The sequence below is a fragment of the Peromyscus eremicus genome, chromosome 4, assembly GCF_949786415.1.
Source record: "Peromyscus eremicus chromosome 4, PerEre_H2_v1, whole genome shotgun sequence".
NCBI classification, from domain to species: domain Eukaryota; kingdom Metazoa; phylum Chordata; class Mammalia; order Rodentia; family Cricetidae; genus Peromyscus; species Peromyscus eremicus.
Window position 1 is genome coordinate 143,003,477 of NC_081419.1, and position 7,390 is coordinate 143,010,866.

Sequence of the window (7,390 nt, forward strand, 5' to 3'; positions counted from 1 at the left end):
CAGAGAGATCCTTTACTAAGTGGGAAAAGCAGCAAATTGACCTCACAGGCATCATTCTTAAGAAGAGGGAAATGGGAGGTCTGTGTTAGAATGGGCTGGGTGATAAAGGATTGGGGAATGTGGGAGACGGAAAGGGGACAAAAGTAAGGGGATGTGGGTATTCGTCCTGGAGGGACAAAGGACTGCCTCTGGATAGAAGGCAGACAGATGTGGCACATAGGCAAATGGCGGTTTATAAAGGGAAAGGGGGAAACCCCATGTTAGGATGAGGTGTTGAATTTTAATTGGACATACTAATTAGGTGAACCAAAGTTAGTTTTTGATAGTTGGACCTTGGTAGTCAGCCTGAGGAGGAGGACGTGGCCAAATAAGGGAATAGACCTTGGTAGTTTTTAGGAATGTAATCTAATGGTTTTTAGCAAGGCAGAGGGAATGGGGGAGAAGAGCAAGGCCTGCCAGAGCCACATGCTAGAGAGGGCTAGCATCCGGTCAAGCACTAAAGCTTTGTTATCCCAGATGATGGAAGCCTGAGACTGCTCCTCTACTGAGACCCCCGCTGAGATCAGCTAACCCATCTCCTTGTTTACACTGTGTATATAAAATGAAGGAGCTGATTTCTGGGCTGCCATGCCTCCATCAGAGCATATGGCTCACCTGGTCCCAGTGTTTCTGTATGTGTGTCTATCATTTCTTCATCCCCCATCACCAGGTCTGTCCCCAAACCATCAGGTCACAGGCAAGAGGTGCCAGATTAGCAGGGACCCTGAGTAGGGGAACTGACATCAGTCAGTCATGAGATGCCCCAGGAGAAGCACACAGACAAAGCCAAGGGGACCTTTACTTGTGTTGGGTGGGTGTAAAACATGGGCAAACAGAGTCCAGAAAAAGGGCTTGTTCCGGGTTTCCCAAGGAGCGGTTGTAAATCTAAGTGCCCGGGATAAGGTTGGAGAACAGAGGTTGCCTAGATCACCATCCTCCCCATAGGAGAAAACAATTCTGCTTTTGGAATCAGGCCTTAGGGCTCAGGGCTCAGAGCACCAGCCTGAAGACTCTGAAAGTTGATGAACACCTGGGCTAGAATTGTATCTAAGGCGGGGATCCAGGCCATTCTGATCTGCTTTGAGAGACTCTTGTGAGTCTGGTTTCTCTCACAAAATGTATCACCCTGAACAGGACTCTGGGTGTCTTGGTGTGACACAGATCCTGAAGCATTGAATACGGGGATGCATTGGGCAAACCAATCTGGAAGTTACAACTTGAGAGCCCTCTCAACCACAGAGAGCTTACCTTAGCATCAAGTCCTTTGCAAGCAGAGGTGCATTGCAGGGGGGACCTTTCTAGTTTTGGAGTTTTTCCCGTTTTGGGGCAGGATGACCCTGAGAAGCCAGGCCAGAATATGAAATGTTTTTGCTTCTTTCTCTTCTTGGTCCAGTTCCTGAAACCACGCAGAGCTGCTGCTGGCCTAAGAGTCAGGCAGGATTAGGAGCATTTAAGAAATAAAACAGGGAGAGATGTGGAGAGAGAGTGAACCCCTATAGTGAGCATTTAAGACCCAAGCACAGCCATGTCAAGGACCCCAATGCCCCAGATCCATGGGAATGCAAAGGCTTTCCTCAGATCTGGTTGGGGTGGGGGTGAGGGGTGCAGGGCGGGTTTGTAACCCCATGCAAATAGCTATGTTTACAGGAAGGCTGCTGCCTACCAAGGCTCTTCAGGAGGCAAACTTTACCAGGGATTCCTCTGGCACACATCCTTCAAGTTCCCACCACCACCATCCATGCACCGAGAGAGCACACAGTAAGGTCTTCAAATGAACCTTGATGGGAGCTGAAGAAAGTCTTAAACTGAGTGGGATTTTAACCTCTCAAAACAGGAAACAAAGCCATACCCTGGGACTGACTTCATCAGGCACCAAAGTCCAATCCATGGACTGACCAGTAGCCTATAACAATGAATAGCATTGCAGTGACTGAACCCATCAGGGTCCAGAACATTCTACAGTGCTGAGCACTCTTCCATCATACCATAGAGCTGGGCTGGGATGAGAAATAGTCTAGTTCTAAGGCCAAGGACATTTGGAGGGAATTTATCAAGAAAGGATGCTATTATGAAGATTTGAAATCAGACTCCATTTTACGTGACTGACATCTGAATGAGAAATTTGAACCAATGCTGTGACCTGCACAGCTTTGGAACTGACCTCATGGGCTCTGGGATTACAACACATAGTATCCCATCAGGCTTTGTCACATGGGCTCTGAGGATCAAACTCAGGCCTTTAAGCTTAAGCTCACACTTTATTGACTGTGCCATTTCCCCAGCTCCATATGTTGATCTTTTTCTGTCCCTGTCACCTCTTAGCAGAGCTGATGTAGGGGTGCTCATTCCCTGGGGAGATGCTTTTCTTGTTACTTTCTAGTCTCTGAAATCTGGCTTGGAATGAGATTTGCACAATAGGACCTGTTGGCTTGTCATGGTGATTGCTTAGAATTGTCTCTGAAACTGGAGAGAGGACATCTTCCTCCCCTGGAGTTGGCCAGCTTCGTGATCTTGTAGAAGAGGAGTGTGTGTTATACCCATTACCAACAGGACAGAATGTAGAATTCCCTTTGAGATAGGTCTCTGAGCATGCCTACTAGGGATTATCTTGATTACATTAATTGATGTGAGAAGACTCTTCTTAACTGTGGGCAGGACCCTTCCCTGGGGAGGAGATTCTTGACTGTACAGTGTAGAGAAATCGAGCTGAGTACCATCATGGAGACATTGGTGCCTCTCTGCTTTCTGATTGTGGACACAATGTGAACAGCTGCTTCAGGCTCCTACAGCCTTGAGTTCCCCACCATGACAGACGATACTCCTGAACTGTGAGCCAAAATAAACCATTTCTCTCTTAAGTTGCTTTTTTCCAGAGTACTTTATTACATCAATAGGAAAAGAAGCTGCGGCAAGGGGTATGGATTATTTCTTCTTACCATGTTAAAGTTCACTGTAGTGACCAGATAGTGTAGGGAATGGGAGGGTTGAAAGATGTCCTCCAAGGAACAGGGACAATTGAGTGCTTGGAGCAAATCTACACCAGGAAGTTCCCACCAGTCTGAGACAAGAAAGTAGAGGAGAAGACGGCACAGGTAATTAGTGGTGGGATTAGAAGATCTTCATGAAGCTTTTGGCTAAAGTTTTAAAATGGAGGGTTTTGTTTATTGTTGTTTAGTTGTTTGGTGCTCTATATTTTACATATATAAAAAATAAAATACTTCTTGCAAAGACATTTTTCTTGTCCAGTGCTTCAGTATCTTACAAAGAGTAATTCCCATCAAAGTTGTTTGAAACATGTTTACAACGTGTGCTCCATTGTTCTTTCATGTCCATTATACATTTGGAATGATATTCCCGTAAGCCGTAGGCAGGTGTCCCCCCACAACCCCTGGATTGACAACCATTAGCACTGGGAGATCGTGAAAGCGAATGAGACCGTGGGATCTCGAAAGCCTGGGGAACAGAGGAAAGATGCGTTTTACACTGTTTCCTCTCATGTCACTTGAACCACCTTCTCTCTGCCCTCTGTGTGATAGACACTTCATCCTGGGACCCACCCGCTCTGCCTGGAGAATGTCAAAGACCCAGAGTCCCTCCCTTTCCTGTGTCTCAGACTAGAGAAATCTTCCTGGTGTGGGTTTTCTCCAAGCATTCAATTGTCCCTGTTTCTTGAAGGACATCTTGACATTGTCCCACCCCTGCATTATCTGGTCATTACATGTAGATGAAGATGTGGGAGAATTCTGCAAAGAGATACACAGTGTAGGGAGAGCAAAATAGAACTGAGACTTGGCCATGTTTTGTGTTTGTGTGTGTGTGTGTGTGTGTGTGTGTGTGTGTTTATGTGGGGTATATGTATATGTGTGTGTTTATATTGGGTATATATGTATGTTTGTGTGTATGTGTGTATGTTTATGTGGGGTATATGTATATGTGTGTGTTTATGTGGGGTATATATGTGTGTCTGTGTGTGTGTGTATGTTTATGTGGGGTATATGTATATGTGTGTGTGTGTTTATGTGGGGTATATATGTGTGTGTGTGTTATGTGGGGTATATATGTATGTTTGTGTGTGTGTGTGTGTATGTTTATGTGGGGTATATGTATATGTGTGTGTTTATGTGGGGTATATATGTGTGTTTGTGTGTGTGTGTATGTTTATGTGGTGTATATGTATATGTGTATGTGTGTTTATGTGGGATATATATGTGTGTGTGTGTTTATGTGGGGTATATATGTATGTGTGTGTGTGTGTGTATGTTTATGTGGGGTATATGTATATGTGTGTGTTTATGTGGGGTATATATGTGTGTTTGTGTGTGTGTGTATGTTTATGTGGGGTATATGTATATGTGTGTGTGTGTGTGTGTGTGTTTATTTGGGGTATATGTATATGTGTGTGTGTGTGTGTTTATTTGGGGTATATGTATATGTGTATGTGTGTTTATGTGGGGTATATATGTGTGTGTGTGTTTATGTGGGGTATATATGTGTGTTTGTGTGTGTGTATGTTTATGTGGGGTATATGTATATGTGTGTGTGTTTATGTGGGATATATATGTGTGTATGTGTTTATGTGGGGTATATATGTGTGTATGTGTGTGTGTGTATGTGTGAAAACACTAGAGGTCAACCTCAGATGTTATTCCTCATGCTGCTCAGTTTGTTTTGTGAGACAGAGTTTCTCACTGGGGCCTGGGTCCCCCAGACTGCCTGATCGTTGAGTCCCAGGGACCATCAGTCTCTGAGTCCACAGTGTTCGGTCATGCCCAGCTTTCCCCATGGATTTTGGGGACTGAACTAGGATTCTCACGCTTGTGAGAAGGCTCTTTATCCACTGAGCTAGCTCTCCAGCTTCACTATCGTGTGTTTAACGTGACTCTTGTTCATTGTTGATTTATGACAGAAGAACATTGGGAGGGAGATTCTAAGGACCAAAACCAGTCAGTGTCTCCACCCCACAGGTCATGTTTTTACTCCATGGAATAACGCTGCAGAAGAATGCTGCCTTCCTGCCCTCCTGGAGCTTGTCATCTTGTGGGAGAGGGCCATAAAAACCCAATAAAGAATAGACAATCAACAAAACAGCTATGAATTGTCCTCATGGCCCTGAAAGAGATGAACAGGATGCTGAGAGAAGAATTTGGGAAGAGAATGGTTGGGAGAGCCTGGTAGGGGAGTTGAACTCTCCATGGATGAAGAAACATATTGCCAGGAAACCATGTGAAACACAATCACTCAAGTGACAACCAGAAGAAAGATATGATCCCCAAGCACTGATACCACAACAGGTATGGTGCTGTGCCTTGCTCAAAGAGCAGCTAGAGGCTAGAAACATCCCAGTAGCTTCATGGTGCCAGCACATGTGTGAGCATATGTGTTCATGTATGTGTGCATATACATATACATATAGATAGGGGTCTCTCTCTCTCTCTCTCTCTCTCTCTCTCTCTCTCTCTCTCTGTTTGTGTGTGTGTGTGCGCGCGCGCGTGCGCGCGCACTGCGCGCGTGCATGCAGAGGTAGTTTTGTTTTTCCAGGTCCTCATTCTCCTAATGTCTTCACACAGCTGTCTCACCTGAATGCCATTCGCTAAAGGAGGCAGCAGCTTTGGATTCAGGGAAACAAAGGGGATGGTTGTCATAGTAACAGAGGCCACCAGGAACCATGGCGAGCATCTCCTCCTCCTGCTCTGAATCCCTCTCTCTGGGGAAGGCTCTGAGATTCCCCTAGCTACAGGAGGATCCTGCCAGTGGTAGTGCCCTGTGGGGGCATCTTTCAAGGCTCTAGGCTTCTTTCCCAACCTCGTCAGTTTACGGAGCTCAGGAAAGTTATTCAGTCCTTGGCTCTGAGGCAGAAGACGGCAATGAGAAAGGTTCATGGCTCCAGACCAGATACTCCTTTGGAGATACTTTGCCTTTTTTACTTTTCCTTGCCCTGTTACTGCCCTGTCAGTCTCCAGGAATAAAATATGTGACATGGTGCCTGACTCTGTTTACCAGAAAAATTTGGAATATTCCCTGTAGAGCTGTCATGGGAGCCCCTAATTCTACCACTGATCACTCACTGTTCCCTCTCCGAGGAAGAGTCATTCTTTTTGAAATATTCATCATGTTCTGATCAATTTGAACAGATCAGGGTATCTGTAAGAAGATGATGCTTGACAGCAAATGAATTGAAGCTCTTTTAATTGGAATGAAGTTCCCTTGTGAGAACTTAATTTTTTTTTTATTGACACTTTCAGGAATCCATCCCAGATAATTTGAGACTTCCTTATGAAATGACATCCTCTCCTATCTATTCAGACTTAGAAATGATTCCTATTTTGGGGTGGTATGAAAGTCTTGCTTAACTTACACTTTTTTCACTCTAGACCTCAGTCATCTTGGATACTCTTCTGGAATTTCGCTATTCTTTGACCCATTTATGTTCTCAATCGTGTTTGGGACAGAGGAAAGAGGCTTGGGTTGAGCAAAGAATCCAGAGTCCGGGAACTGGGCTCTGTGCTGGCTATATCCTTCCCCTTTCCTTATTGCCTAGGGTTGGATCTCAGCCTGCCAGCTTCCCTGATGAGTTGCAGTGGGTGCGTCTGGGAAATGCGCATGGAGATTGTATCTATTTCTCCCAATTATGGTGGCAATCAAGTCAGTGAACTAAAGTACGTCTCTCTGACCAGGCATTGCCCAATAATGGTGTGGGGGGAGCCTGACATACCTGCCCCACAGGTTTAAAAGCTGCCTGGAGCAGTGGTCAGTACCTCTTCCTTCTTTCTCCCCATTCCTGAGCACACGCAATGCTTGACGCTGCTGACATTCAAGAGAATCTTCCACAAAATTACATTAGCTTCATTAGTGAAAGCGATTTCTTCTTTCTCCAGTTGAGAAGAGAGAAAGTTGGTAATTAAATCCTCGGACGTTCAAGCTGAGCATGCCGGGTTCATCGCAGCCTCGAAACTTGAAGGCTCCAGGTTGCTGAGATGGCTCGGCAGATCATCTCAGCTTGCCAGGGAACCTGTCAACACGAGCCCACCCCTGCAACTGACTCCTGAAGGCCATCGTCCTCTGACCCTCCAGGCTACTGTGGTACCCACACATCATAATCATTAAAAAAGCAAACCTCAGCGTTCCGACGGGTTTTTAAGAAGTGTTGAGATAATTTGTTGTGTGGAAGTGAAGCTCCTGCCTCCCTGGGGGCTCCCCTTAGGAAGGTGCTGTGTGATTTCTAATCCCAGCAGCACAGGCTGGGACCATGAGAACGTTCCCCACTGCACTGAGCTCTCCTCAGGCTCCCTGTAACTCCTGCCTTGCCCCAAAGCCTTGAACAACTGGTACCACAGCACACTCCTCAGAGCTG

General features: G+C 45.7%; 1 long non-coding RNA gene across 1 annotated transcript; it reads left to right on the forward strand.

Annotated features, from left to right (window-relative positions):
• The first annotated feature begins 4,988 nt into the window (after nt 1-4,988).
• Nucleotides 4,989-7,180, forward strand: LOC131908752 (uncharacterized). The gene is made up of 2 exons (XR_009378658.1): nt 4,989-5,330; nt 6,915-7,180. It is a non-coding gene; the product is annotated as an uncharacterized LOC131908752 (long non-coding RNA).
• The last annotated feature ends 210 nt before the right edge of the window (nt 7,181-7,390 follow it).